The following is a 21,633-nucleotide window of genomic DNA, read 5'->3' as shown; positions in this document are numbered from 1 at the left end:
TATTCTTCATAACTAGTACTAGTAAGAGTCAAGGATGGCTGAATGTGTCCTTTATATGATTCTGAATGAAGATCAAAGTGATTAACCTAAACAACATTAGCGACCTGAGTAGAGCGGCCACACAATTTGTAGCATTTTCCCTAGTATGCCCCCACCAATTACAGTAACTACACTTGGGTCGACCTCCCTTGCCACCACAGTCTCCCTGGTCTCTTTTATAAGTATTTTGAGATTGAGAAGCTAGAACTAAAGAGTAAACAAAGGGAGAGCCTATCACAACACTAGGAGAGGTGACACGAAGTAATCGAGCGAACACTTCATGAAGAGAATGTACAGTAGCACTAGCCAAAATCTAATCTTGTACTGGATTGAGATCAGGGCTGATAGCAGTAAGGGTTAGAACCATGAAAAACTTACCTTGTTATGCCAGATCTTTTACTGTAGACTTACCTGTAGGTAGCAATAAGTTAAATTCTGTTTTAAGAGAGGCCATCCTACCAAGGAATTCTAAGATGCTCAAATCTTGTAGTTTCATATTAACAACGTTTGACACAACAGAATATAGTCGCTAGATGTCACTAGTATAAAGCAATCTGACCTGACTTCATACCTCAACACAGGTTTTGTAAGGTTTATAAATAAAATGAAGTTGAGGGTCAATTGTTTGCTATAACATACTACATAACAAAGCATCATTTGTAGCCCAAGTAGAATTATCTGTTTTTACATCTGTAGCCTTAGTGGTCAAATGATCCTCTAGCCCTTGTCCCATACAAGCATACACCACAATTCAATAGAGGCAACCCATGAGGTATAATTAGCACTCCCTATTAATTTATTAGTTGTGATTGGAGGGAGAGATAAAAAAGAGAAAGAACCTGATTTAGAGCTAGATCCGTCAAAAGATGTCATCATGAGATAGAGTAAGTGGATCTAAACAGGGAAAAAACTAAGTGATGAATAGTAATGATGATAGTGACAGAATAGTAACATCAAACTGCGTCTGATGGCAATGGAACTTTAGCAATTTTACTGGCTTGCATCGTCTGAGTTCATTAGTGTTGGTGGTGCATGAGATGTCACACTTACCAGAGATGGAGATAAAAGGAGAAGCTGTCACAAAAAAGATCAACGCATGGAGGCACGTGCAACAATGAATGGTGACATGTTTCTAGGGTTTTGTTGATGAGAGAGAGAGACGAGCAGACTAGTGTTGTCAGAGTTTGATTCGACACCAGAAGGAGGACTGTCTGAGCTTCGCTGGGAAACACGTCACCAACAATGAGTTGCTCAACACTACAATCATAATGTCTCAGTCCAAACATTCAAAGTTGGTGACTGCGTCCTTCGCAAAGTCTTCTAAAACACCAAAGAGATCAATGCTGGCAAACTTGGGCCTACCTGGGATCCTTCCTATAAGATCACCAAGTTCGTGGGAAAAGGAGCTTATAAGCCGCAATCCCCCAAAAGCAAGGACATCAATAACAGCTAGAGCGCCATTCACCTCAAGCACTATCACTTCTAATAGGTGCTTGACTCATCCTTAAAAGTAATTTGTAAAGGGGGACAAGTGTGCCTGTCCACTTTCCCTTCACCTTCAGTCGGCTTAGCTCGACTCTGCCTCAAGGCACTTATGTTTATTCTCCATTCAATAAAAGTATTATTCAACGTATATACCTAGTCTCCACACAAATTCACAAATGCCCCAAGGGCTACAAGGTTCAAACCCTTCACACATCAATAATGAATTGTATCACACATCCAAGATCACAAACACCCCTAGGGCTATAAGGGTCAAGCCCTTCACACATCAATAATGAGCTATCTTATTCATCCAAAGAAAAAATAAAGACACATCGGCAAAATACATTAATGTCATAAAAAGCCATAAAATTGGCTAAGTTTGAATACAAAGTATGAAGGCATCATACGCCTCAAAAGTACAAGTCAGAAATAAAACAAGCACAAAATGAAGTATCAAGGAGCAACACGCTCCGAATCATCACAAGCCAACTCATCCCCAACCGACACATCCTCATCTTTGGCCTCTCCATGAACAATCTCCTCACCAGTTGGCTCAATGAGAGCACCCTTGAGATCTCCTTGGCTCGGCCTTGTAGGAATCGTGTCATGGCAAGCGGAATAATAAAAATTTCCTTGCCATGGCGGGATCCCCTTACCCAAGATCACAACCCTATAAATTAATCCACAATATATATATATATTGTGGATTAATTTATAGGGTTGTGATCTTGGGTAAGGGGATCCCGCCATGGCAAGGAAATTTTTATTATTCCGCTTGCCATGACACGATTCCTACAAGGCCGAGCCAAGGAGATCTCAAGGGTGCTCTCATTGAGCCAACTGGTGAGGAGATTGTTCATGGAGAGGCCAAAGATGAGGATGTGTCGGTTGGGGATGAGTTGGCTTGTGATGATTCGGAGCGTGTTGCTCCTTGATACTTCATTTTGTGCTTGTTTTATTTCTGACTTGTACTTTTGAGGCGTATGATGCCTTCATACTTTGTATTCAAACTTAGCCAATTTTATGGCTTTTTATGACATTAATGTATTTTGCCGATGTGTCTTTATTTTTTCTTTGGATGAATAAGATAGCTCATTATTGATGTGTGAAGGGCTTGACCCTTATAGCCCTAGGGGTGTTTGTGATCTTGGATGTGTGATACAATTCATTATTGATGTGTGAAGGGTTTGAACCTTGTAGCCCTTGGGGCATTTGTGAATTTGTGTGGAGACTAGGTATATACGTTGAATAATACTTTTATTGAATGGAGAATAAACATAAGTGCCTTGAGGCAGAGTCGAGCTAAGCCGACTGAAGGTGAAGGGAAAGTGGACAGGCACACTTGTCCCCCTTTACAAATTACTTTTAAGGATGAGTCAAGCACCTATTAGAAGTGATAGTGCTTGAGGTGAATGGCGCTCTAGCTGTTATTGATGTCCTTGCTTTTGGGGGATTGCGGCTTATAAGCTCCTTTTCCCACGAACTTGGTGATCTTATAGGAAGGATCCCAGGTAGGCCCAAGTTTGCCAGCATTGATCTCTTTGGTGTTTTAGAAGACTTTGCGAAGGACGCAGTCACCAACTTTGAATGTTTGGACTGAGACATTATGATTGTAGTGTTGAGCAACTCATTGTTGGTGACGTGTTTCCCAGCGAAGCTCAGACAGTCCTCCTTCTGGTGTCGAATCAAACTCTGACAACACTAGTCTGCTCGTCTCTCTCTCTCATCAACAAAACCCTAGAAACATGTCACCATTCATTGTTGCACGTGCCTCCATGCGTTGATCTTTTTTGTGACAGCTTCTCCTTTTATCTCCATCTCTGGTAAGTGTGACATCTCATGCACCACCAACACTAATGAACTCAGACGATGCAAGCCAGTAAAATTGCTAAAGTTCCATTGCCATCAGACGCAGTTTGATGTTACTATTCTGTCACTATCATCATTACTATTCATCACTTAGTTTTTTCCCTGTTTAGATCCACTTACTCTATCTCATGATGACATCTTTTGACGGATCTAGCTCTAAATCAGGTTCTTTCTCTTTTTTATCTCTCCCTCCAATCACAACTAATAAATTAATAGGGAGTGCTAATTATACCTCATGGGTTGCCTCTATTGAATTGTGGTGTATGCTTGTATGGGACAAGGGCTAGAGGATCATTTGACCACTAAGGCTACAGATGTAAAAACAGATAATTCTACTTGGGCTACAAATGATGCTTTGTTATGTAGTATGTTATAGCAAACAATTGACCCTCAACTTCATTTTATTTATAAACCTTACAAAACCTGTGTTGAGGTATGAAGTCAGGTCAGATTGCTTTATACTAGTGACATCTAGCGACTATATTCTGTTGTGTCAAACGTTGTTAATATGAAACTACAAGATTTGAGCATCTTAGAATTCCTTGGTAGGATGGCCTCTCTTAAAACAGAATTTAACTTATTGCTACCTACAGGTAAGTCTACAGTAAAAGATCTGGCATAACAAGGTAAGTTTTTCATGGTTCTAACCCTTACTGCTATCAGCCCTGATCTCAATCCAGTACAAGATTAGATTTTGGCTAGTGCTACTGTACATTCTCTTCATGAAGTGTTCGCTCGATTACTTCGTGTCACCTCTCCTAGTGTTGTGATAGGCTCTCCCTTTGTTTACTCTTTAGTTCTAGCTTCTCAATCTCAAAATACTTATAAAAGAGACCAGGGAGACTGTGGTGGCAAGGGAGGTCGACCCAAGTGTAGTTACTGTAATTGGTGGGGGCATACTAGGGAAAATGCTACAAATTGTGTGGCCGCTCTACTCAGGTCGCTAATGTTGTTTAGGTTAATCACTTTGATCTTCATTCAGAATCATATAAAGGACACATTCAGCCATCCTTGACTCTTACTAGTACTAGTTATGAAGAATACCTCAAGCATCAAGCACATAAGAAGTCTTCCTTATCTATTGCTTCCATAGCTCACTCAGGTAATTCAGTTACATGCCTTACTCAGTCTTCCCTTATAGGGCCTTGGTTACTTGATTCTGGTGCCTCTGAGCATATTTTCGGTAACCCTTGTTTGCTTTCTCATCTCACTAATGCTACATCATTGCTTTCTGTTACTTTAGCTAATGGTTCCAAAAGAATTGTTAAAACAGTGGGCCGTACACATCCACTTCCCTCCTTGGCTTTAGAATCTGTCCTTTATATTCCCAATTGTCTTTTAATCTTATGTCTATCAGTAAACTTACACAATTTTTAAATTGCTCTATCACTTTTGATCATGATTTTGTTGTTATACAGGACCGAGACACGGCACAGATGATTGGCGTAGGATATGAGTCACAAGGTCTCTATTATTTCAATTTACCTTTTGTCCCTATAGCATGCACTATTTATGAATCTCTAGTTCTCCTTCATAATCATTTGTGTCATCCCAGTTTATTGAAGCTTCAGAAGATGATTCCAGGTCTATCTAATTTGTCTTCTTTAAGTTGTGAGTCATGTTAGCTTGGAAAACATTCTTGTAATTCATTTCCTAAGCGTGTCAATCAATGGGTTGCATCCCCTTTTGAGTTAGTTCATCCAAATGTGTGGGGTCCTTGTCGTGTTTCTTCTATTTTGGGTTTTCAGTCTTGTTGCACTTGGTTATTTTTAATGAAAACTCATTCCGAATTGTTTTCCATATTTGAATCATTCTGTGCTAAAATTAAGACCCAATTTAATACTGTTATTTGTGTGTTGCGGAGCGATAATGCTCGTGAATACTTTTCTGCCCCCTTTACTAAATTCATGTCCTCCCAGGGAATCCTCCATCAGTCATCTTCCGCTTATACCTCACAACAAAATGGGGTTGCCAAGTGTAAAAATAGACACCTTGGAACTGCCCACATGCTGCTTTTACACAATCAGGTTCCTTTCCGGTTTTGGGTAGATGTTGTGCTAACTGCTTGTTTCTTGATTAAACAGATGCCTTCTTCTGTCCTACAAAACAAGGTACCTCATTCTATTATGTTCCCTGATCAACCAATATTCTCACTTCCTCCTCGTGTCTTTGATTGCACATGTTTTGTCCAAGTCTTCTCTCCTGGTCAGGATAAATTGTTTGTCAAGTCTTCCAAATGTATTCTCCTAGGTTATAAGTGTTACTCTCCAACAATGCATCGATATTTCATGTCCATTGATGTTACGTTTTTTGAGTCTTCTCCCTTCTTGTAAAACCCCTCCCTAGTTGGGTATTTCCTAAGTATCCCTTGGCCATTGAGAACCTAGAAAACACACGTCTAGGAAAGAAGTTTATTTTAAAACCCTATTTAAAGAATAAACCTATAATTTAAAAACATTTCTTTTTTTTTAATTTCTAAACTATAATAAGTTCAGTGTACAATTCAAATAATATAGTTCCTTTCTTGGAGTAAATTATGAAATCCATAGTAATAATTACTAGAACATACACACTTTTACAAACTTTACTAGCAATTTGATTTCCTTTATTAACACAAACATATTTACTCCATTATTAANTCGCTATCGACCCAACATAGGATCGAGCTCGATGGTATCCACATGAAAGTAGGCTCGGGATCACCCTAAGATTGATTGCTAGACTAATCAAAGGGCTTAAGGGAGTTGGTGGAAATTAGAGAGAGAATTTCTCTCTAGGGTTGGCAACGGCTAGGGTTTTGGGAGAACTATTTTTGCTATTCAGTTTTGCAAATAAAAAAAAAAAAAGTTATGAGAATTGCCCTACTAAATCAAAACCCAATGACCCTTTATATAGGCAATCCCAAAAGGGAATCCAATAAGGATTTTAAATCCTTAATTCCTATTTGAATTGGATTACAATCCTTTTAATTCCTATTTGAATTGGATTGCAATCATTGACATAAAGGATTAGAATATCTCTTAAAGATATTCTCCATAAATATGAATCCTAATTAAATAAATATCCCTATTTATTTATTTCCTATATAAATACATATTCTAATTAAATATATATATTTATCATATTTAATATATGGGTTTTAATACATATTTAATTAAAATATATATTCTCCATATTAATTAAAATTAATATGATTCCAATTTTGCTAAAAATCCTCCCAATAAATTGGATAATGGCGTCAACGCCTCAGCAAAATTACCAAAGTGCATTTTTTCGCCTATAATGATGAAAATGCCCCTAGACTCCCAAACTACTGAAATACCCTTTTCGGCCCAAGGACAAGATTGTCCTTGCATTTCTGTTTCTCACTTAACTACCTTCTATGTGTGTGACCTAAAGGCTCTTTACTTTACCAGTAGTGTCCCAGTAACTAATTAAGCATCAACCAATTAGTGTTTTTTTACACCAACCAAAATTGGCCTCTAGCAAGGCATCATGATTTCCCAATAAGTACAGAATCAATGATTTAGGCTTACCTTTTCTACGGTATGGTTACGATACAATTCAATCCATTTCATCATCTTATATCTCATCAAGGTTTGAGGTACAAAAATAGTGTCTACCTCACAATGCTACCTTGACATCTTCTATATTTGGTTCTCGAATCTGACGACAATGTAAAATTGGATTCGAGCACCTACTCGATTCCACCGTGGCCATGGATTCGAGGTCGTAATTCTTAACCAAGCATCTCACCGAGATAAGATCTCCTATAATTAGGAGTGATAAATCCTTTGTTGATCCAACATAGCCATAGAGTACCTCTCGATGTAACTAATCACCACCGTTTTGATAATCCCTTAGAAAGACGATATTGGGTTGGTGTCAAATTACATCGATATTTACACATGGTGCTCTAGTGATCTCAAGTCGAAGGACCACATGCACAACCATTCGAAAGAGGATATATTCCATAGATATTGGGTTTACCATCTTGTGTGGAATCCTCTGATGGGTCATTCCTGTTTACTTGCACAAGCAAACTCCCATGTATTGCACCAAGTTGATGCCCACAACCTTGACATGTGAGATCTATCACTACCTTTTGATAAGGTTGTTAACATGATGGTAGTCTCTTCGTATAATCTGTGTCCTTGGTCAAATTTATACTATGACTATGGATAGTTTAAGAAGGGCTACCATTGATGCTCATAAGTGATAATCCGAGGATTATACTAGTTTATTTAAACTTTTAGGTCGGATTCTAGGCACTTTCTAGTTCATTTTTGACCTAAATTGTTGCCTAACTCTTTACATTTCGTGTTTCAAGTTAAAATGGACATTTTGAGCAAATAAGGACAAAATCAGAAATTCTAGACTCAGAAGTAAGCGGATCTCAAAAGTTGTTCAAGAAACTTCTCCGTGGTGAAGATTTGTTCTTCGCCGCAGCGAAATGCGCCAGTCACGAATCATTTCTACTTCTTTCTTCACTGTGGCGAGATTTCTTCTTTGCTGCGATGACGGCTGAAATTCTAGTTTTGTAAAACGCATAGTTTTACTTTTGCGGATTTTTCTTAGGAATTTGGGCAAGGTATAAAAGAAACACTTAGCCTTTTTAACAAGGGGTGGTTCAGGAAGTAGGGTTAGTAGCTTTTACATTTTCTTAGATTGATTTTGGAGCAATTTAGAGATTAACAAGGGTGAAGATTCGATTTTGAACCAGGGGGATTCATCATTTGGGGAGATTTCTTGTCTTTTCTCTTATTTTCATAATGTTGAACTTTAATATTTTCATTTTTTTTGTTTGTAGTGTTGATTTAGCTATGAACTAACCCATTTTGGGTTAGGGTTTTGATTGTAATTCGGATTTTAATGGGTTAAGTGAATGATTGTTTTATTTTCATATGATTATGCTTTGATTATGTGTTTGCTCTGAGTTTTACTGCTTATATGTGATGAACATGATGAGATTGAGAAATGAATCATGTTAGGCTTCTTGGGTAATCACCATTGTAGTATTGGATGCAAGAGATAGATTCAAGATTAATGAAATCATTATAGGATTCTTATGCTTAATGAGCTTTGATTTGTTAACTTTCAAATTGTTGGGTGCGGAAGGTTAATAAAGAAGAGTAGGAAAACATAGCCTGAGAAGGTATGTTTAACACTTTAGAGAGTTTGATTTACAACCAATGCATATGAATTTGAATTTAGTTTAATTCATAGGTTTAACCCATAAAGTCTGGATGAAGTCAAAACCTTACCCATTTTAATTGAATTGAATTTATCCGTGTTCTTCATCTCGCATTCGTAGTTAAATTTTTAAGTTAGTAATTTCAGCTTTAGTTTTTATTTTTAATTTGCTCCCATTAATCCAAAAGAAGTCGATTGCTCCAACTTGAGAACAGTAGGAAACTTAGTGCTTAGCTAGCAATCCTCGTGGGAGTGATACTCACTCATCACTCTATTACTTAAGTGATTAGTATACTTGCTACATATTGCATGTTGTAGGAAACACGCATCAAGTTTTTGGCGCTGTTGCCAGGGATTGAGTTTTAAGTTAACATTGAGTTTTTCTATAGTTAGCTAGATTGGAGTTTTTATTTTTTGTTTTTATCATTATCTATTTATTCTTGTTTTTAATTTTTAGTTAGTTTGTGATCTCACTTCCTTTCATTTCTTTTCGTGCAGTTTATGCGAAGAGCGAGATGTCAACCAGTGGTTCCTGTTGATCTTGAGGTTAAGAGAACCGTCAGACGACTTAACAGAGAGAGAAGAGAAAGAGAGGACATAGTGATTGAAGCAGAGGAAGTAGCTGTTGAAATGGCAGAACCAGAAAATAGGACACTGAGGGAATTTTCAGTTCCCATGGTAAATGGTAGTGGGTCGAGTATTACTAGGCCTACGGTACAAGCCAACAACTTTGAGATTAAGCCGGCAATCATCCAGATGATCCAGCAGTCGGTTAGATTTAATGGTGATTTGAAGGAAGATCCGAACTAGCATATTACGAATTTCTTGGAAATTTGTGATACCTGCAAATCGAACGGAGTGTCAGATGATGCCATTAGGTTGAGGTTATTCCCATTCTCATTAGGGGATAAAGCAAAGGGGTGGTTAATGGCACTACCACCAGGAACTATCACAACTTGGAATGATCTAGCACAAAAGTTCCTTACCAAGTTCTTCCCTCCAGCTAAATTAACAAAACTAAAAAATGATATCACATCATTTCTACAAGATGAGTCTGAGTCATTGTATGAGGCTTGGGAGAGATACAAGGAGTTAATGAGGAAATGTCCACACCACGGGTTGCCAGTTTGGCTTCAAGTCCAAACATTTTATAATGGACTGATGGCTAATGTGCAAACCATGGTTGATGCAGCTTCAAGAGGAGCCTTGCAGAATAAGACACTAGAGGAGGCTTATGAGTTGCTTGAGGTTTTGGCAAGCAACAACTATCAAAGACCAAATGAGAGAGCAATACCAAGAAAATCTTCGGGTCTACATGAAGTTGATGCTTTCACAGCCATCTCAGCCCAGCTCACGACACTTCAGAAACAGTTGGGAAGTATGTAGGTAAACTCTATTCAAGTACCTTAACTAACTTGTGATTTTTGTGCAGGAAACCATGTAAGCAGCGAATGTCAAGTTGGGAACACATTTGCTTCGTCATCTTCATCAACGGAGCAAGTGAACTACTTGGCAAGAAATCAGAGGCAACCAAACAACTCGTACTCTAACACATACAATCCAGGGTGGAGAAATCATCCAAATCTGGCTTGGGGCAATCAAAACCAGCAAATTAATCATTGGAACAAAGGACATTGCCAAATAACCAACCAGGGGTGAATAATCAACAGGGAGATGGAAGAGTGACAAAGTTGGAAGACATGTTTGAAAAATTTATGCAGAAGACCATGGGTTTCATGAATGAGATGAGGATGAATTTTAGAAATCAAGGGGCATTCATTCGGAATCTTGAGGTACAAATGAGCCAAATGGCCGAGAAGCTAAATGAGAGACCTCATGCTTCTTTACCAAGCAACACGGTGATTAACCCACGTGAGTAAGCAAATGCCATAATTTTGAGAAGTGGGAAAGTTTTGGAAGAGGTAGAGCAAGCTGGAAAGGAGGTTGAACAAACTGGAAAGGAAGATTCTGATGAGGAAGTTGATGAAGAGATTGTAGTTGAAGAGAAACCCAGTGGTTTGAAGGAAGAAAGGCAACAGAAGAAAGAGAAATTGCCATTCCCCAAGATACCACCAGAGTTGGCACATCACACCCCACCCGTGCCTTTTCCTCAGAGATTGAAGAAAAAGAATCAGGATAAGCAATTTTCAAAGTTTATTGAAATTTTTAAAAAATTGCATATTAACATTCCTTTTGCAGATGCATTTTAGCAGATGCCGAGTTATGCGATGTTCCTTAAGGAAATCCTATCGAACAAAAGGAAGTTAGAAGATGAGGAAACAGTGATGCTTATGGAGGAATGCAGTGCCATTCTCGAGAAGAAGTTACCCCAGAAGCTCAAAGATCTAGGGAGTTTTACTATTCCTTGTATTATAGGAGATATTACTTTTGATCGTGTTTTGTGTGATTTAGGAGCTAGTATTAATTTGATGCCCTTTCCTATTTTCAGGAGATTGGGAATTGGTGAAGTGAAGCCAACGACCATGTCGTTGCAACTAGCGGATAGGTCAATAAAACACCCGAGGGGGATTATAAAGGATGTGTTGGTGAAGGTGGACAAGATAATTTTTCCAGCAGATTTTGTGGTGTTGGACATGGAAGAGGATAAGGAAATTCCTCTGATTTTGGGCCGACCATTCTTGGCCACAGGGAGAGCACTTATTGATGTGCAGGAAGGAAAGTTACTATTGAGAGTTCAAGATGAAACAGTAACTTTCAATGTCTTTGAGGCGATGAAGTTTCCGTCTGAATCGGATTCATGTTTTAGTGTCGATGTGGTGGACAAATTGGTTCTGGATGCTATTGAAGAGAACACCTTAAAATTACCTCTAGAAGCATGTATAGCCAAATCAAAAATAGTGGAGGTAGATGAGTCAGCTAGTAATGAATGTGCTAGGATGTTAGAAGCACTTCAACCGATTGATGAGAGTCAAGATGTAGAATTTGAGGAGTTTGATTTTGACAAAGAGAAGGAGAAGGAAAAAAATGAAGAACCTCCAAAGCTTGAATTGAAACCTTTACTTTCCCACCTCAAATATGTATATCTTGGAGACTCAGAAACCTTCCTGGTGATCATTAGTTCGGGTTTGAGTAAATTGGAGGAAGAGCGATTGATTAAGGTGTTGAGGGAACATAGACTAGTAATTGGATGGACTATTTCGGACATTAGAGGCATTTCGCCATCATTTTGTATGCATAAGATACTTATGGAGGATGACATTAAGCCTAGGGTGCAACCACAATGGAGATTGAATCCTTCCGATGAAGGAAGTGGTGAGAAAGGAAGTGGTGAAACTCCTAGATGTGGGGATTATTTATCCTATTTTTGACAGTCCATGGGTGAGCTCGGTACAAGTGGTTCCGAAGAAGGGAGGTATCACGGTAGTAAGGAATGAGAGTAATGAGTTGATACCAACTAGGATGGTGACGGGATGGAGAGTGTGCATTGATTACCGAAAATTGAATAAGGCGACAAGGAAGGATCATTTTCCACTATCTTTCATTGATCAGATGTTGGAGAGGTTGGCAGGACATGCCTATTACTGTTTCCTGGATGGGTATTCAGGATACAACCAGATTGCCATTGCTCATGAGGATTAAGAGAAGACGACCTTCACCTGCCCCTATAGCACCTTTGCTTACCGAAGGATGCCTTTTGGGTTATGCAATTCACCAGCGACATTTCAGAGATGCATGATGTCGATCTTTGGAGACATGGTGGAACGGTTCATAGAAGTCTTCATGGATGACTTCTCAGTTTTTGGTTCGTCTTTTGATAATTGTTTAACTAATCTTTCTCTTGTTTTGCAGCAATGTAAGGAGACGAACTTGGTGCTCAATTGGGAGAAGTGTCACTTAATGGTTCAAGAGGGAATAGTACTTGAGCGTAGGATTTCAAAGGACGGAATAGAAGTTGACCGAGTAAAGACAGAAGTGATTGAGAAGCTACCACCACTATCAAATGTCAAAGCGGTCCAAAGTTTCTTGGGGCATGCGGGGTTTTACAGACGATTCATCAAGGATTTTTCTAAGATTTCTAAACCCCTTTGCAATTTGTTGAATAAAGATGTTGTTTTTGACTTTAATGATGAATGCATGCATGCCTTTCTAACTCTAAAAAATTATTAGTATCTGCACCTATTATTGCAGCTCCCGATTGGGGACTGCCATTTGAACTAATGTGTGATGCTAGTGATTTTGCTCTAGGGGTAGTTTTAGGACAGAGGAAAAACAAAGTGTTGCATGTAATTCAGTATGCTAGCAAAACACTCATTGATGCACAATTGAATTACACCACCACTGAAAAAGAATTGTTAGCTGTAGTTTTTGCTTTTGACAAGTTTAATTCATATTTGTTAGGTGCAAAGGTGATCATCTACACGGACCATTCAGCACTCAGGCACCTTTTGGCAAAGCAATAAGTAAAACCTCGGCTGATAAGATGGATTTTACTACTTCAGGAGTTCGAGTTGGAAATTCGAGATAAGAAGGGGTCGGAAAATGTTGTGGCAGATCACTTGTCAAGGATTGAGAGACCAATCAAGGGAACTGAGGAGGAAATCCCAATTAGAGAAACATTTTCGGATGAGAAACCGATGAGAGTGGATGAAGCACCATGGTATGCAGATTTTGGAAACTATTTGTCATCAAGGGTGCTCCCAAGTGGTATGGCGTACCAACAAAAGAGAAACTTTTTCTCAGATTTGAAGTACTACTTTTGGAAAGAGCCATTTTTGTACAGATACTGTGCTAATCAAATGATACGGAGATGTGTCCCGGAGGAGGAGATGGAAAGCATTATGCGGCATTGTCATGAGAGGGAAGTAGGTGGCCATTTTGGAGGAGCTAGGATAGCAGCCAAGGTTCTACAATCGGGGTTTTATTGGCCAACCCTCTTTAAGGATTCCTTCTGAATGATTCAAGAGTGTGACCAATGTCAACGGATGGGTAATATTTCAAAAAGAGATGAGATGCCGTTGAACAACATCTTGGTGGTTGAGCTTTTTGATGTGTAGGGGATTGATTTCATGGGTCCCTTCCCAAGTTCTTTTGGGAACACATATATTTTGGTGGCGATGGACTACGTGTTGAAGTGGGTCGAAGCAGTTGCATTACGTACTAATGATGCTAGGGTAGTGATTAGGTTTGTGAGAAAGAATATTTTCTCAAGGTTTGGGGTACCATAGGCAATCATTAGTGATGAAGGATCCCACTTTTGCAATAGGCAAATGGATGTGTTGTTGAGTATTTTGTTAGGCAAATGGATGATGCATTATGGGCCTATAGAATTGCATTTAAGACTCCTATTAGTATGTCTCCATTTAGGATGGTTTATGGGAAAGCATGTCACTTGCCGGTAGAACTCGAGCATAAAGTATACTAGGCAGTCAAGCAGCTAAACATGGACTTGAAAGCTACTGGGGAAGAAAGGATGTTGACTTTGAATGAACTCGATGAGTTTCGTCTCGAAGCATATGAGAATGCCCAGATTTACAAGGAGAAGACAAAGAGGTGGCATGAGAAGCATATCCGGAAGAAGAACTTTGAAGTAGGATAGAAGGTATTGTTGTTCAATTCTAGACTTAGGCTTTTTCCTGAAAAACTTAAGTGTAGATGGTCCGGACCATTCACAGTGACAAGAATTCACCCATACGGAGCGGTGGAAGTGTCACATGATGAAAAAGGCACCTTTACGGTCAATAGACAGAGATTGAAGCCCTACATAGATGGGATGCTGAGTTACAAATCAATCCCAATCCGGCTTGACATTCCGACATGAAAGACATACGAGAGTCGAGCTATCGACTATAAACAAGCGCTTCTTGGGAGGCAACCTAAGTGTTTTTAATTATTTGTTTTTCAATTTGGTTGTTTGAATTTGTTTGAATTCATGATGAGTTTGTTTGAATTTTAATTGGTATGTTTTTAGGTGTTTCAGGTGAAATTTTCAGCGAAGGAAAGGATGCAAAATGCTCCAGACTTCACTGGGGCGAAGATGTATTCTTCGCCGTGGCGAAGCAACCTGGAAATCATGTCAGCTCTTGGAAATTTTTGCCGCGGCGAAGAAGGTGCGACTAAATTTGACTAAGGCATTTCGCCGCGGTGAAGATTGTTCTTCGCTGGGGCGAAGTAAGCTGAAAAAAAAAACATGTAGCCTCTATAAGTTTTTGCCGCAGCGAAGGAAAAGTTTTTGCCGCAGCGAAGAATTTTCCTTCGCTGCGGTGAAACCTGGGTTTTTTTTAGGGTTCTTGAAAGATGAACTTCGCCATGGCGACGGTGGTTTTCTATAAATATCCACTTTTCTTTTTCATTCTTCACGCGACTCTTCATATCCACTTGAGAGAAAAATTTTCAAACTTCAATCCTTTGCCTTCCCAATGTTTACCCAACCAAATTTCTTGCTCCTTAACCCTCCTAAACACCAAAGCAACTCTTTTCAACAACAATTTTAGCGAAAATTTCACCAAAATTTTTGGAACAAGAATTTGGGGTTTTTCAATCTAGGCTATTTCTGGCTGAATTGGTGGCGAATAATCCTTCATATTGGTAAGTTCTCAAGTACCTAAAGCTCTGTATCACACAATTTCAAGTTTTAAATTGTAGATCTGAAAAAAATTGAATGTGGTTGAGTTGTGGAATTCGGGTGATTGTGAGCTTTGATTTTGTTAGAGGAAGGATTGTTTGGATGTTGTGTGACTTGGAGGAGTGTGGATTTTGAGTTTTGAAGTGTTTAGGTTGAATTTAAAAAATTTTAGTTTGGGGGTTGAGGTGCGAATTTTTGGAAGTTTTGTCAATTGTTGCAGGATTGAATTGGTTGTTGTAAGACCTTTAGGCTTGAATTTTTGGGGTGCATTTTTGGAGTTGAACTATAATTTTAGAGAAAATGCCGGTCAAAGCCAAGCATCAATACAAGGGCAAGGGAAAAGGAAAGAAAGTGGATGACCGCTTCGTGAGTGAGGAGGCCCGGCAAAGATATGAAGGGGCTATCAAAAGAAAGGATAAGGGCTTTGTCCCTGAGCGCGGGTTGACCATGAGTTACGCCTTAGAATGGAGTCGAGGGAGACAGTGGGAAGTGTTTTGAGTGCTCATGCACAGCCGGCTGTAGAGCCACTTGTGAGGGAGTTTTATGCCAACCTCCCGGATTGTGAAGAGGGTATGGCATTTGTGAGAGGGGTTGATGTGCCATTTTCGGAAAAGGTGATCAATGAGTTCTATAAACTGCCTAGGATTGTTCGGGATGATTACGCGAGTTTTAAGAGGTCAAGTTATGACGATAATATCATTCTTCCGGTCATTGCAAAATCGGGTGCAACTTGAGCAGTGTCGAAGAAACAAAAGAAAACCCTCAAGGGAACAGATTTAACACCAATGGCTCGACTGTGGCAGTATTTTGTTAGTGCGAAGATGATACCGGAAACGCACTATAGCACAGTAACTAAAGAGAAGGCAGTATTGCTTTATTCCATTGCCACAGGAAAGACTATTGATGTGGGAGATACTATATGGAATAGCATTAAGCATGCCTCCAAACAAGGGCGAACAAGTTATGCTTTTCTGCATCTCATTACAGCTTTGTGCATTCAAGCTGGAGCCAAGGTTAATGATGATGAGCAACGTCTTGATGCTGCCCCAGTCCTAGATTCAGATTTTTATCAAAAGCATTTTGTAATACTAGGATACTCATAAAAATACATAAGGTAAAATATATTTATATCAGCAAAAGTAGATGGGCCCAAAATTTTCTTTTATTACACATAAACATTCTTATTACCAAGTAAGGTATCATTTACAAAAAGTTATCAAAAACAGTGGACAGTGTAACTATTGCTCCTCGCTTGTCGAAGCCAATCCGACCGTGTCCTCACCTAGATCCTGCAAACACAAAGAAAAACAACGAGGTGAGCACAAAAATAATGCTCAGTAAGTAAATCCTCTACTCGTCTGTCCTCGTAACTCTTTCTCTTAATTCTTTCGTCACACACTTCTCGTCTCATTTATTTTTCTCTTTCTGCTTCTCTTTTTCACACAACTCTCTTTTATTAATTTTCTATTGTAAGTCACGGCCTCATCTTACCGGAGGCACGACCGAGTGGAGTTCACAAAGCACCAACCCACTCTTCATGACTTTACTCATTCTCTCTTTATCCTTTCTCACTTGAATGTCACGACCTCATCTTACCGGAGGCACAGCCGGGTGGAGTTCACAAAGCACCAACCCACTCGGGTGGAGTTCACTAAGCACCAACCCGCTCTTCGAGTTATTCTCATTCTCTTTTCACTCTTAAAGTATCTCATTCACAAAGTTCTCTACTCTTTCTCAAGCTACTTCCCAATGTACACTTAATGCATATGGATGGTTCATGCTTAAAATTTCTTACTTAATGCACTTATGAAATTCACAAATGCAATGTTGCATCAAAGATAGTCATTTTGCACAGGTTTTATTCAAGGCATAACTCGAGTTATACACATCGGATTTTGGTCTCGTTTTAAAGCCTAGAGACAGGGCTACAACTTTTATGTTTAGGTCTCAGCCCAGTTTAATAGGCAAGATGCCCAAAAATCACTAAGAAGGTCACGGTTGTGACAGGGCAACCATGATAACATGTTTTCACTTAGGCATTTCATCAAAGAATAGTTGTGCATAAACAAACCCTAATTCAATTATCATTCAATTTGTTTTCTAAACCATCCAAAATGAGAAAATAATTCTCTTGTAACATCACCATAACCCCACGGCATAACACTCCCACAATACTTCTCCAATTCTTTCAATTTCAACCCATCATCAAACCATCACAAACACTCCTCATATTCAACTAAATCCAACAACAAGCATAAATAATCATCCATCTCATCTCAATCTCTCAATAATCGTAACACATGCATAATTACAAGAAATCTCTACACACTTAATTTTCTTAAACTTTAGCTTGAGTTAGATTTGGAGTGGAATATACTTACCTTATGCTTAAGTAGTCTCTCCTAAGCTCTCTACTTTTGTTGGATTCAAATCTTCTCTCAACCCTAAGCATAAACTTCATAAGAACTCAACTTTTACACAAATAAATCATAGATAAAGAGCATGAATCATTACCTTTTGAAGCCTAAAATCAAAACCCTATGAAAAACCACTCAGAAGCCCTCAAAATCCTTGGAAGACTGAATGAAAATTTGAGAGAAAATGGGGGAGGAGTGTGGCAGTGGAATGAAGAAAATAAGGGTTTCAAACCCTTAACACTTTAGTTTATAAACACACTTTCCCATTTTGCCCTTACTCTTTCTTAAAAATTCCATCTATGTCCCTTAGTCAATTACCATAATGCCCTAATTTTATTACATTCTCCATGAAATTCTATCTCTTTTCACTCCCCAATTTTCCAACTAATTTTAAGTGAAAAGACCATTTTACCCCTAATGAAAGTTTAAGGGATTTTCTTCACATTTTTCTCAAAATAAATTTAACAAAATTCAACTAAGGGCCAACCAACAAAAAAATAACAATATGCAAGCTCAATTGAGAAAAAAATCAATAAATATTCAAGCAATGCAACAATAATCTAACTACATACCTCAAGTGGGGTGTTACAGGGCACCATCTAAATCTATCGAGAAGACACCATATAAGATGTGGTATGGTAAACCTCCTAGTCTCAAATATATGAGAATTTGGAGTTGTCTAGCCTATGTCAAGATTGTCAAGACAAATAAGTTGGACGTTAGATCTGAGAAAGATCAATTTATAGGGTATCCCAAAAATAGTTTGGGATATTATTTTTACTTCCACACTGACCATCGAATTCGATCAGCAAGAATGCACACTTTCTTAAGAAAGAGTTCTTAGAAGAAGGTGGAACGAGAAGAAAAACCGTGCTCTAGAAAGAGTCCGGGGAGCCTCGGATTGAAAATACTCAAATGGGTGGTCCCTCTCAGGAAACCTTAATACCTTAAACAATTTCTGTTCGTAAATCATCTAGAGTATCTTGACCTTCGGAAAGATATGGATTACTTCTTGAAGAGATTTTTGAATCTATCATGATTGGAGAAGTCAATCATGGTGATGATCTTAGAAGTTATGAAGAAGCAATATTTATCGATTCTGGAAAATGGCTAGAAGTTATGAATTCTGAGATAGAATCCATGCATGCTAATCAAGTATGGACTCTCGTTGATCCTCTAGAAGGAATAGTTCCTATTGGAGGTAAATGGATCTTTAAGAGAAAGATTGGCAAAGATGGAAAGGTAGAGACGTACACAACAAGACTAGTTTCAAAAGGTTATACCAAAAAACAAGGGTTGGATTATGAGGAAACTTTCTCACCAGTCGCTATGCTTAAATCAATCAGAATTATGCTAGCCATAGCTGCACATTATGATTATGAGATATGGCAGATGGATGTCAAAACAACATTCCTCAATGGATTTATTGAGGAAAATATCTACATGCAACAACCTATAGGTTTTGTATCCAGTTCTAAAAGAAATAAATTGTGCAAGCTACATAAATCCATGTACAGGTTAAAATAAGCTTCAAGAAGCTGGAACATCCAGTTTGATGAAATAATCAAAACGTTTGGTTTTATAAAGAATCTGGATGAACCCTGTGTTTATAAATGAACAAAGGATCATGTAGTCATATTTCTCATATTGTATGTAGATGACATACTATTGATGGGAAATAACATTGGGATGATGACTGAAGTTAAGTTGTGGTTATCTGGAACTTTCTCCATGAAAGACTTAGGAGAAGCGACCTACATCCTAGGAATTCGTATCTATAGAGATAGAACGAAAGGATTAATAGGCTTATCCCAGAAGATGTACATAGAAAAGATGTTGAAACGATTCAGCATGCAAGACTCCAAAAGGGGAATTTTTCCTTGCATTCACGGAATTCATCTTTTAAAAGATATGAGTCCAAAGACTGATCAGGAGCGTGAGTGGATGCATGAGATACCCTATGCCTCAGTCGTAGGTAATCTCATGAACGCTATGTTATGTACTAGACCTGATATTGCAAATGTTGTGAGTGTTACAAGCAGATATCAGTTCGAGCCGGGGGAAAAACACTAGTCAGCTATTAAGACGATCCTTAAGTACTTAAGAAGAACTAAGGATCTAATACTAAGTTATGGGGGTTCAGAGTTGAAAATTGATGGATACTCTAATTCTAATTTTCAATCAGATGTGGATGATAGAAAGTTTTCATTCGGGTTCATTTTCACATGCAATGGAGGTGCAGTCAGTTGAAAGAGTTCAAAACAGTCAACTACTACCGATTCCACTACAGAACCTAAATACATTGCTGCTTCAGAAGTAGCAAAGGAAGCCGTCTAGATGCGCAAGTTCATGATTGAACTTGTTGTGGTTCCAAACATGGTTTACCTAATAACCTTATACTATGACAATATTGGTGCTATTGCACAGGCAAAGGAGCCAAGGGCGCACTAGAAGTCAAAACATTTTTAGCGTAAATATCACATTTTGAGAGAATTTGTTGGAGCAAGAGAAACTCTAGTGCAGAAAACACCTTTAGCAAAGAATGTAGCTGACCCACTCACTAAAACGATGACATAGAAGCAGTTGGACTATCATCTTGAGAAGATAGGTATTAGATGCTACAGCAATCGGCTCTAATGCAAGTGGGAGTTTTGTTAGTGTATGCCCTAGGAACCAATCGTGTTGTCAGTTTAAGGACATTATATCTTGTAAATGTATCATGAATAAAAGAAAGTGTTCTTATTTCACATGTTGATTTACTGCTTCATTTATATTATAATTAACATTGCATGTGAAATGTCCGGATGACACAGATCTTTAGAAGATCAAATCATCGAAGAATTCCCTATGCAAGTAATGTTAATTGGGCAATAATATTGCATAGTAAGCATGCTGAATGTCTCTATTGAATATCATGTCATGGTATTAGTGTGGGTGATTATAAAAGGTGTGTCACTAAGACATTAGTATAGATAAACGGTTAGTGAACTATTCAAAAATGATCAGTTACGATGAATCACATGGATGTGGTCAATGATGCATCATAAGATCATGCTAGTGTATCACTAATCCTTAGACTTGAGACATCACGGTTGAATTCAACATAGGATGCATAGGGTTTATATGGTGTATAAGCACGAGACTAGTCATGTCTTGTGTAATAAACCAGTTTGATCATATGTTATTCATGTGCGAGGACAAGTGATGGTCAAGATGGGACCCGTTAACTCAAAATAGTCTAATCTCGAGTTACCAGACAAATGTCAATAAAAATTGGAAAAGGGAAATCTCTGGCCAAAGTATAATGAATGTCAGATGAAAAGTAATTTCATGTTGACGAGTTCTATTGTATCGATTGACAATTCGATTAAAGATTAAGTTAAGGGTTTTGACATACCATGAACCATTCTTAATTGGGATTAGATGACGGAGGGATTTTACTACACAATACATACGATCAGAAAAGGTTCATTAGAGTTTACACTTCATTGTGGTTTAGGGGTTATGGAACATTGCTAGATGTCTACTATAATCAGTGAGAGTTTCGATTATAAAGAGTTATAACAAAACATATCGAAATCCGATATTAGGCCCATGGCTAGATCACAGTGAACTAAAATGGTCACACATAAAACCAAGCTCAAGGAGAGAGAGTAATATATATCATTAATAGGATTAATGATGTTCGAACGTAAACGATTGCATCCGGATTAATGTATTGGTGAGAAATGATTATCTATGAATAGCTAGCACTAACCAAGGGTAATAATGATTTATTAAATATTATTATTAAATTGGATTCAATGATAGAGGCAAAAATGCATTGGTTTTATTCTGAAGGGTTAGAATATTTAATGAAATTAAAATTTGGTTTAATTATGAATTAACCATAAAACCAAGGACTTGACATAAATGTTTATTCTCAAGTTAATTTTAAATTGTTTGAGGCCTTCCCTAAACAATTTAAATTTACACTTTGTGCCCATGGTATATAAATGAAGTATTATACCATTTTAAAGAGAATTGAATCAACTGAAACAAAATCAC

General features: G+C 38.2%; 1 non-coding gene across 1 annotated transcript; it reads right to left on the bottom strand.

The window, feature by feature from the left end:
• Positions 1–9,600: 9,600 nt before the first annotated feature.
• Positions 9,601–9,707, bottom strand: LOC116132714. Its single transcript, XR_004128447.1, has one exon. It is a non-coding gene; the product is annotated as a small nucleolar RNA R71 (small nucleolar RNA).
• Positions 9,708–21,633: the final 11,926 nt, after the last annotated feature.

Source organism: Pistacia vera, unplaced genomic scaffold (genome assembly GCF_008641045.1).
Source record: "Pistacia vera cultivar Batoury unplaced genomic scaffold, PisVer_v2 Contig1072, whole genome shotgun sequence".
Classification (NCBI taxonomy): domain Eukaryota; kingdom Viridiplantae; phylum Streptophyta; class Magnoliopsida; order Sapindales; family Anacardiaceae; genus Pistacia; species Pistacia vera.
This window is presented reverse-complemented; position numbering and strand designations above follow the sequence as displayed.